Source organism: Lactuca sativa, chromosome 2 (genome assembly GCF_002870075.4).
Source record: "Lactuca sativa cultivar Salinas chromosome 2, Lsat_Salinas_v11, whole genome shotgun sequence".
Taxonomy (NCBI): Eukaryota; Viridiplantae; Streptophyta; class Magnoliopsida; order Asterales; family Asteraceae; genus Lactuca; species Lactuca sativa.
In genome coordinates, this window is record NC_056624.2 from 63,112,538 (window position 1) to 63,122,875 (window position 10,338).

At 35.9% G+C, this 10,338-nt stretch overlaps 1 long non-coding RNA gene across 1 annotated transcript; it reads left to right on the top strand.

Moving 5' to 3' along the window:
* Window positions 1-3,900: 3,900 nt before the first annotated feature.
* Window positions 3,901-5,362, top strand: LOC122196690 (uncharacterized). The gene is made up of 2 exons (XR_006188716.2): window positions 3,901-4,142; window positions 4,707-5,362. It is a non-coding gene; the product is annotated as an uncharacterized LOC122196690 (long non-coding RNA).
* The last annotated feature ends 4,976 nt before the right edge of the window (window positions 5,363-10,338 follow it).

Sequence of the window (10,338 nt, forward strand, 5' to 3'; positions counted from 1 at the left end):
AGACTTGTAAGCCATCAAGTAAGCAACTTTATGGCTTAAGACATGGTACAAGCTTAGGATCCGTATTTGTAGCCTCTGGATCAGATTATTAAGCACTTAATGAGATTTTGGCTTAACAGGGTTGTACGCTGGGCGTATAAGGAGGTACGCGTCGCGTACAAGCCAACAGCTAGTACGCTCAGCGTACCTTGGTGTACTCCCCGCGTACGTTGCCAGTTTGGGCTTTGAGTATTTTGGGCCTCGGTGTGGGCTGAGTTTCAGGCTTAGGGTCCTTGGGCCTTAATAGCCCATCAGAGTTCAGTTGCTAAGGACCAATGATTTAGTATTGGGCTTGGGTAAGGCCCAATAAGGGGTTTTGGGCCCAATATAGCAAATTGGGCCATTAGTGGGCCTATAGTGGGGCCATGATCGAACTTAGAAGGAATTGAGGGTTTTGGGCCATGATGTGACCCATGCCATAGCAGGGGTAAAATGGTCATTTTACCCAGAGGAGAGTCCCTATTCTGATTAAGTATTTTATTTCCTTTGATAGCCGGGAAGCAGCCGGAGCAGCAGACAGGGATTTCTCATTCAGGATTTCAGTAGTCAGCATCACGAGGTGAGATTCCTTCCAGTAGGAACGGGTCTACGACCACAATGCCGGCCTATTTAGTTAGCAGCAGTTTCCGGACTTCGGTCTGATGCAGTAGCTAGTATGTATGATGCCTTTGTGGCTCAGACATGGTTTATGTGTTATGTGTTCCGGGGTACGGCCCGATGCAGTATGCAGTATATGTGTTTATGATAGTTGATATGTTTATGTTATGCTATGTTCATTTAGTTCCGGACTTCGGTCCGATGCAGTTTCCAGACTTCGGTCCGATGCAAGGGGCAAGGCCCAGATAGTTCCGGACTTCGGTCCGATGCAGTTTCTGGACTTCGGTCCGATTCAGTTTCCGGACTTCGGTCTGATGCAGTGGGCAAGGCCCAATAGTTGTTTATATGTTTGTATGGTATGTGGTAGTTTGGGGGAGCTCACTAAGCTTCGTGCTTACGTTTTTTAATTTTGGTTTCAGGTACTTCCGCAAACAAAGGGAAGAGCTCGGGATGATGACATCACACACACCACAGCTTCAGTTTTTATTCCTGGGAGATTGTTCAGTTTTTTCTTAGATGTGATTGGATACAGTTTGATACATTTTTTTTATCATGATACTTGTTTTTGGTTTGAGATATTGACATATGGTTTTTATGAGATAACTTTCAATATATGATTTTTAGTAGTGTTAAAACGAAAAATTTTTGGGTCGTATTTTGGGATGTTACAGCTATTATGAAGGCAACCCACACGAATTATGTTATTATCAATTCAAGTACATACCAATTATGGTTATGGGTTTAGAAATCTAATCCAACAATGAAGCCCTCTATGATGCTTAAGAATGTTTCAGAAGATGTTGCATTGCGGCATATGATTGGTTGCCTCCATTGATGGGCATATTGACCAATGGGCTTGGACCATGTAAATATTGTGTCTTGTGTGCTTATAGTTTTGCTAGTTATCCTCTTTTCTTCCTAACAACATATGTGGTGGTGAAGAACAATAAAAATAATGTATATTGATGATGGCTGAGATTAGGGTTAGGGTGTTTAGAGAGAAGGAGGTGAGAGCTGGTTAGAGGAGACGACAGTATATACCGTGTCTAGCGTTTTCAAAGAGGGTTGAGTGGTGTTGGAGAAGGTTGTCTCTAGGGTTTTCAGATGGGTGATGGTTTACTGGTGGTGGGGTTGAGAGGAGAAGGGAGCACTAGTTCGAGGTAAGGACTGCATGAGATACTAGAAAAGGAGGCCGATTAATAAGGCAAATGGTGGAAAAGAAGGGTTTTCTAATGTGGATACAGGAACCATAAATCGATTAGGAGGGATATGGTGCAGTGGTGGTTGAACGTTAAAAGATGGATACAATATTGGAAATGTTGGCCATGATGACCAAGGCAAAAATGGTGGTGATATATATATATATATATATATATATATATATATATATATATATATATATATATATCTCCAGGATTGTGAACAAAAACAGTGAGATATGGGGAAATACGGAATGAGCCAGGCTAAAACAACTTGATAATAGGGATACGTCGTCATTCTTATCTTAACTTTTTCAGATGTTGACCAAACTAAAATTCATGATTTGATAATGCATAAAAATGATTTCAAATAACACAATAAGGTTTATACGAGTTAAAATTCAACATTTGACCAATATATGCTTAATAAGATATAACACACACACACACACACACACACACACATATATATATATATATATATATATATATATATATATATATATATATATATATATATATATATACACACACACACACACACACACACACTAAAAAGAGTAAGATGTAGGGATGGCAATTTGGCGCGACTCGGTGGAGAACCCGGTTGACTCACCTCGATCGGGATGGGTATTCCCCGCCAAACGGGTCTCGGGTATGGGGTCGGGGATCCCTACTAAGCTAAAATTGGGAAAGAGGATGGGTTTGGATATATCAATTTCCAACCCGCCCCGCCTTCGTTTCCTATATATAAAAGCGATTAAGATGTAGCCTATAATTTTATTCATCAGATTATTACGATTCAAAAAAGTCCATTTTCGATAATAATTGTCCACTCCAACTAATTTTCTAATCCTAAATTCCATTTCGTTTATCATTATTATGCTTTAGTCTCGCTTGTGTGTCCCTGTTAGCGACTCCCAAGTAGGGATGGTTTATGTGTTTCATTTGAACATTAGTGTTTATTGTGAAAAATATGTTGCTGTTATTTTTTTTTGTGTGTGCGTGTGTGTAGAAACATCGGCTTCATGGTATTTTCTTATGATTATCATGAGTAATGCACGACTTCATCAAATTCTTTTGATTATTTTGATTATTATGATTATCATGAGTAATGCGCAACTAGGATGGTCCTTTTATATGGACTAGGAACCACAAGTGCAACAAATGCAATCGACATAGGCCGGTCAAATCAAAGTCTAATACTAGGACCAAACTTGTGAAATTTGGGAAATAGACTTAATAAGGTAATTAACTTTTCGGTTTGTTTACATCTGGGTAACTATCTTTTTTTTGTACACATCTAGGTAACGAACTTTTTGAAAGTGTTCACATATGACCATTATGACCGGCTGTAGCAGGTTACATCAGGTCATAACCAGTCATATGCGAACACTTCCAAAAAGTTCGTTACCTAGATGTGTACAAAAAAAGATAGTTACCCAGATGTGAACAAAAAGGTAACAGTAAAATACGTGAATGGTCCCTGTAGTTTGGGTAATTTGTGTGTTTGGTCCATAACTTACTTTTTTAACGTAGATGATCCCTACTATTTATTTTTATTGTGCATTTGGTCCCTGTCCTATCTCAAAAGATTATTGTGGGACCCAATTTAAATTTCTCAAATGTGGTTTCAGGTTTAGAGTCAGGAGATGTAGATATGTGGGGTCTATTAATTTTTTTTAATATATAAAAAATAAATACATAAATAAGAAAAAAAATTAAAAAAAAAATAAAAAGGGCACAATAGTCTTTTGAGGTAGGACAGAGACCAAATGCACAACAAAAATAAATAGTAGAGATCATCTAAGTTTAAAATATAAGTTATGGACCAAACAAACAAATTACCCAAACTACAGGGACCATTCGTATATTTTACTGTTACCTTTTCGGTTTTTTCACATCTGGGTAACTATTTTTTTTTGTATAAATCTAGGTAACGAATTTTTTGAAAGTGTTCACATATGACAATTATGACCGGATATAACCTACTACAGCCGATCATAATGGTCATATGTAGCCGATCATAATGATCATATGTGAACACTTTTAAAAAGTTCATTACGTACACGTGAACAAACTGAAAAGTTAATTACCTTGTGAAGTCCATCTCCCAGTGAACTTTGGAACCACAAGCACGAAATGTGTAATTTACTCCTTAGTTCAATATGACGAAGATGAAATGACCCCAGAAGCCCGAAAACATTCGTGCGGTTCATTAGCTATTCCCCATTTGCCACGCATCTGACCGTAGCTCTTTTGATTCGTTAGCAAATCGGAGTTCATTTATCGGGAAACGTCGCTCAGGTTAGTTTAGACGATTTGGTTATCTTTATGTGTTTCATGAAATGCATTTTGAACTGTTTACTAATTTGAGTTTCGTTTCCTTGTGTTTAGTATTAAACTGTTTTGATTCTGTGAATATTTGGTCTTCTGAGCTTTGTTTATTATATTATATATATCGTGTTATGATAGTTGGATAATTGATATAGCGTTTCTTTTAAGTGTTTGGCTTATCTAGGGTTTGTTTGAATTTGATATTTTTGCTTCTGATTACAAGAAACATCTTTCATATGAAAAGGCATTAGGGTAAGGAAAAATATCGCTGTAGCAATACCCTTCTTTTTTAGTTCATAAAGGAACATGTTACATCGTGGCTGATCTGCCCTTTCTTTGTTAAGGGCATTCATCTTTGTATAACTACTAGTTAAATTGTATATGTTGTAGTGTGTAGATATTTTGTGTTTGTTTTCAGTTTTCACTTGCGGATCCTGTTCATTCCTGTGCTTGTTTTTCTCTTTTTCTGTTTACAAGTGCAATTTTTAATTTGCAATTCGCCATGAATGTTTATTTTATTTTTTGCAAGTTTAGGAATGACTATGACAAGGAGAGTGACTAGAAACCAGAATCAAGATGATGCATCTATCAGTAAGACTATCAAGACAGATGATGTGGGACCATGGTCATCCCTCAACCATGATGTGCTTTTATTAGTTATGATGCAACTGGGAGTCATCGATTTTCTTGCATTTAGTGGCGTTTGCAAGTCATGGAGATCTGTAGCACTCAGTAACAGGAAAACATTTATGGCATCCCAAACCACCAATGTTGATGGATATCTCTCTCCGTTGTAATAAGAAGGATAGGAAATGCCGCCTAGAGGACTATGAAGGAAGAGTGTACGAAACCACATTAACGCATTCTGCTGGAATGTACTATGTTGGATTAACTTGTGGTTACTTCATCTTGTTCAGGATGAAAACCAATAAGGACTTCTGGCTTGTGAATCCTATCACTAGATATGAACTTAATTTCCCTCCTGCCCCTTGGATGCCTGATTATGTATCAGACATCAGTTGTGTCCTTGTCTTTTCACCTTGAATCTCTAAACTGGTGTTCGTTGTGTTAGCCCAGAATCAAATATGGTTTTCTATAGAGGATGAGGGAATATGGAATCATGTCTCCATTTTTGACCTCAGGTTTTGTAGGGATTTATATGTTTTTAAGGGGAAAATATATACCATAAACTCTAATTATTATCATTTATGTGAACTCACACTCAATCCTGAGCCCAAAGTGACGTTGCTCAAAACTGTGATTGTTATGAATGATCTGGACATCATATATTGCCCGCAGCTTGTAAGTTGCAGCGAAAACCTTTATGTGATGGAAAGCTTTATGTACGGATGCCTGTTCAATGTTTATAAACTAGACTCTGGCAAAATGGAATGGGTGCATTTTGAAGATACAGGAGAGGAACACGGTTTCTTTTTTAGCGGCGTGGGTCATGGTGCTGCTGTTAAACCAGAGTTTTGGGCTGAACCATGGTCACAATACCAGAGATATGATGTTGATAATGGAGGTGGACATGGTAGAGTTTTTCCTGCAATCGATGAGTGGTATTTCCCACATGAATGCTTGAATGTTAATCTCTTAGATGAGTCATCATGACTTCTACCACTCTTATCAGGCCTACAACTATTGTTTATATCTATCTCCCTTTTATGTGATTTGGTGTTGTCATCCTTTGCTTTGAAATGTGTGGCTGATGCATATGGTTTAATTCATATTCAATTTTTTGTTTTATCTCTTAGCGTTTTTATGATTTAGATGATGGTGCCTTTTTATGGATGGGGTGTCATCATTTTCTCTGATACTTGCTGAAAATCCCTTGGTGAATGCCACCATGGCTCTTCACTACAACTCTGTTTTGCAGAAGGGTTTATTTGCATGAGTTTAGGTTGATGTGACGCTGGTGATTGCTCTATGTCAAGACTTGATTCTCTGATTTCTTTTCGTTCCCTGTTTGTGATTTTAGTGTCACCCGATCACAGGATCATGTTTGGTCTTTCCATGATTTATATGAGTGCCAAAATGGGTTTATATGGTGATCTAATAACATCTGTTCATACAAGATTAACATAGAGTATTGTTAAGGGTTGGAACGTAATATGTTTGATGCAGAATAATGTTAAGAAGGGTAGAAAATATAATTTGCTGCAAAGTAAGAATTTCTCAAAGTGTAGATAACAGAAGTACAGGGAGTGAATACAGCTCATATATTCTGAAGATAGAAAACACGCAGCTCATATACTGACCTGGTCTATATATGTCATTATAGTAAGCTTTCTTTTGTATTTTGTATTCCGCTTTAATAAAAGTGTATATACAGTTTTTGTCATAAAGCTTAAACAAAATTTCATATAGAAGTATGGTGGAAAACCACCCTCAAAAGTAGCATATCAAAATAGAAAAGAGGGATGTGGCTTAAGATGACTCTTGATTTCCAACTCACTTGTTGGTCAAAGGTGAGCTCAAGTTCACTAGTCAGTTTAGTTAGGTTGTAGCTTCAACATGAGTATGACTTTGGTCATTTTGAAAAAACTTATTTGGGGCTGACTTTTGTCAAATTAAATTTAAATATAACGACCTGGCAACTACATGTAAAGGCTTTTAACATTTGAAAATTTTGTTTTTGTCATCCTAATCTAATTTTTGTATAGTGTCAGTATAGCTATTTGCAATACACCACCATTTGGAACTCTTAAGATTTCGAACAATTTACTACAAACGTGATACTTTGCTTATTGTTCTTGTGCTTGAGATTCTAAGTGTCTTAGTATGAGAGTATCCTGATTAATAATTTGTGGATTATTACCACAAGTAAATAATAATCAAAACAAAATAAAGAAACAAATGAAACTAGTATTATTGAAGTAAATAAATGAAATTAGATACAAAACAAGATAACTTACTTGAATTGTAGATTACAAACACAAGATATGCATATTAAGGCCTGCCAAAAGTAGTGTCCTAAGAAATAAATTGTTCGTCTATAGGTTTTCCGTGAAGATACAACAACATATTCAAGATGTTATCTTAAATAAATCTTATATAAATGTATATACGTCAATATTATTCTCAAACATTGTTATCACCGCTGCAGATACATATAACAAAAAGATAAGGACAACATGATTATAAGGAGTACTAAACTACCCTCCAAGCATTTGCCATTGATACAAATTAGAAGCCAAACCTTCGGTCCTAGCACGAGAGAGCTTTGGAGAGGATTTAGTTTGAGATTTCTATATCGATCAAATCCTGCAAATAACACCATCTTTGGCATAGGCATATCTAGGAAAATAAGCTCATCAGCCAATGTTCTTGATCTGAAAAAATTGATTTATTTGAGGACTTAAATCAAACATGTGGTGTGTGCATGAATCCATCTTTCAAATGATCAAAACACATTAAGAACTTTAGAATCCGTCTTTGAAACAGTAGAAGAAATGGCTTTAACACAATCGAGGGCACCATTCTTAACTTTAGATTAAATTCATTATGCATCCAAACCTTAACCTGACTCCTTAACTTTTAGATTAAATCCATATAATTGGAGTTCAAAATTTCAAAAAATAGATGATTAATCAAATCAGTTTGATAGTGAAATTGTGTGCTTCTGCGTTTGTGAATGTGGACAGAAAGGAACGAAGAAGATGAAGAAGGCTTTTTCAAAAAATATATATATATATATATATATATATATATATATATATATATATATATATATATATATATATATATATATATATATATATATATATATATATATATATATATATATATATTGAAGGAGAAATCACTACTTCTTGATCATGATACTTAATTTGTCCTACTTCTTGATCATGATACTTGATCACCATAAGAAAGAAGAAAGGGGCATGGGGGCACTTCTCTGTGTAGCACGTGCTACTCTTTGCTCCATGGACCATGCTCCTTCATGCAGTCTTGCTTCATGGTGCGGGGTGAGGTTTAGAATATGTAAATGGGTAAAAAAGAAAAAGAAAAAAATATTGAAAAGAGTACGATGGCCTTTTTATATGGACATAACCATAAATACAACAAATGCAAACCACAGACACCAAAGTTGTAAACTTGGACAAACCGCATGGACTAAATGTGTAATTTACTCCTACGTTTAATATAAGGAGAAGGCAAAATTCGCAGACAAAAAGAACCTCGCACTCAAACCCAAAATATTCGTGCGGTTCGTTCGCTATTCCTCTTTGCGGTTCGTTCGGTAACTAACCCTAGATCTTTTGCTTATTTAGGAAGAGGGACTTCATTTGATCAGAGTTCTGGTAATCCTCGTTTAAGTTAGTTCAGGTGATTTGATTACCAGAACTGTTTTGATTATGTGATTATTTATTTATTAAGCTTTTTTGATTATGATCTCTTATGATAGTTGCATAACTGATAATTCGTTTTTTTGAGTGTTTGGATTATCTAGGGTTTGTTTGAATTTGATGTTTTAGCTACATGTAAGGTTTTGATTACAAGAAGGAATCGACGTAACATTTTATAAGTTTACCAGAAACATTTTTACCATGAGGCTGATCTACCCTTTCTTTGTTAATAGCATTCATCACTTGTAGGACTGCATCTAATTAGATTGCATGCTGTAGATATTGCGTTTCTTTTCAGTTGGGGATGATGTTCATTCTTGTGCTTTGTTTTCTCTTTTTCTGTTTACACGTTTTGTGTGAAAATGAGGAATTTTTCATTTGCCAAGAATGTTTATTTTGTCTTTTGCTAATGCAGGAATGGATATGTCAACGAGAGAGACTAGCAACCAGAATCATGATGATGCATTTAGCAGTATGACTATAAAAACCGATGATGTGGGAGGTCATATCTCCACCATGATGTGCTTTCGTTAGTCATGATGCAACTTGGAGTCATCGATTTTCTTGCATTCAGTGGGGCTTGCAAGTCATGGAGATCAATAGCACTCAGTAACTGGAAAACATATATGGCATCCAAACCACCAATGCTGATGTTGATCCCTCCCGTTGGTAATAATGATAGGCAATGCTGGCTAGTGGATTCTGAAGGAAAAGAGTTCAAAACCATAATTCCCCATTCTGCTGGCTGGGGATGTGTTGGATTAACTTGTGGTTACTTGATTTTGTTGAGGTGGAAAACATACGAATTCTGGCTTGTGAATCCTATCACGAGGCATGAACTTCGTTTCCCTCCTGCTCCTTGTGTGTCTGATTATGTGTCAAAAATCACTTCTGTCCTTTTCATTTCACCTTCAATGTCTAAATTGGTGTTTGTTATCTTAGCCAGTAATCAAATATGGTTTTCTATAGAGAATGAGGGAGGATGGAATTTTGTTTCCTCCACTTTCGACTTTACCTTTAAGGATTTACATGTTTTCAAGGGGAGGATATATAGTGTAAGTAATAAAGGTCATTTTTTAAAACATTTATGTGAGGGAAAACTTGATGGCTTATAAATTAGATTTTTATGAAATGGAATGGGTGCCTTTCCAATATACTGGAGACGAAAATGAAGTTGCTTTCTTTCTTAGCGACTTGAGTCATGGTGCTGCTGCTAAACCAGAGTCGTGGGGATCAGAGCCTGGGAGATATGTTGTTTTTGAAGGAGGTGGAAAGGGAAGGTTCTTTATTGCAGTTCAATGGTATTTTCCCCATGAATGTTTGAATGTTAATCTCTTACACGATGCATGACTTTTAATCACTCTTATTTTTGTCTATTTTCTATTTGTTTTCCTTTTTATGTGATTTGGTGTTCTTTGCTTTGAGATGTGTGGCTAATAGATCTGCTTTATTATCAATTTGTGATTTTATCTTTTAACCTGATTATTATTGTGATGATCGAGCCTTTCTTTTAGATGTGATAGTATTGTCACCTCTTGTATTACCTGTTGAAAATCCAAGAGATTATTAATATACAATTGTTAAATGCCACCACCGCTCATCACTAGAATTTCTTCTTTGCATTCGTGTACTGGTTATCGCTTATAAGAGAATCTAAAATTAAGTTTGAAAGGGGTACTTTTTTTTGGCACTTAAAGCCAGTTTTTTTGTCTTGGTTGATAAGTGATCTCAAAGTTTGTTCAAGAAAAAGCAATGTATATTTATTTATTAGCAAATAAGTTTCAATATTTTATTTCGATGAATACTATTTTCAT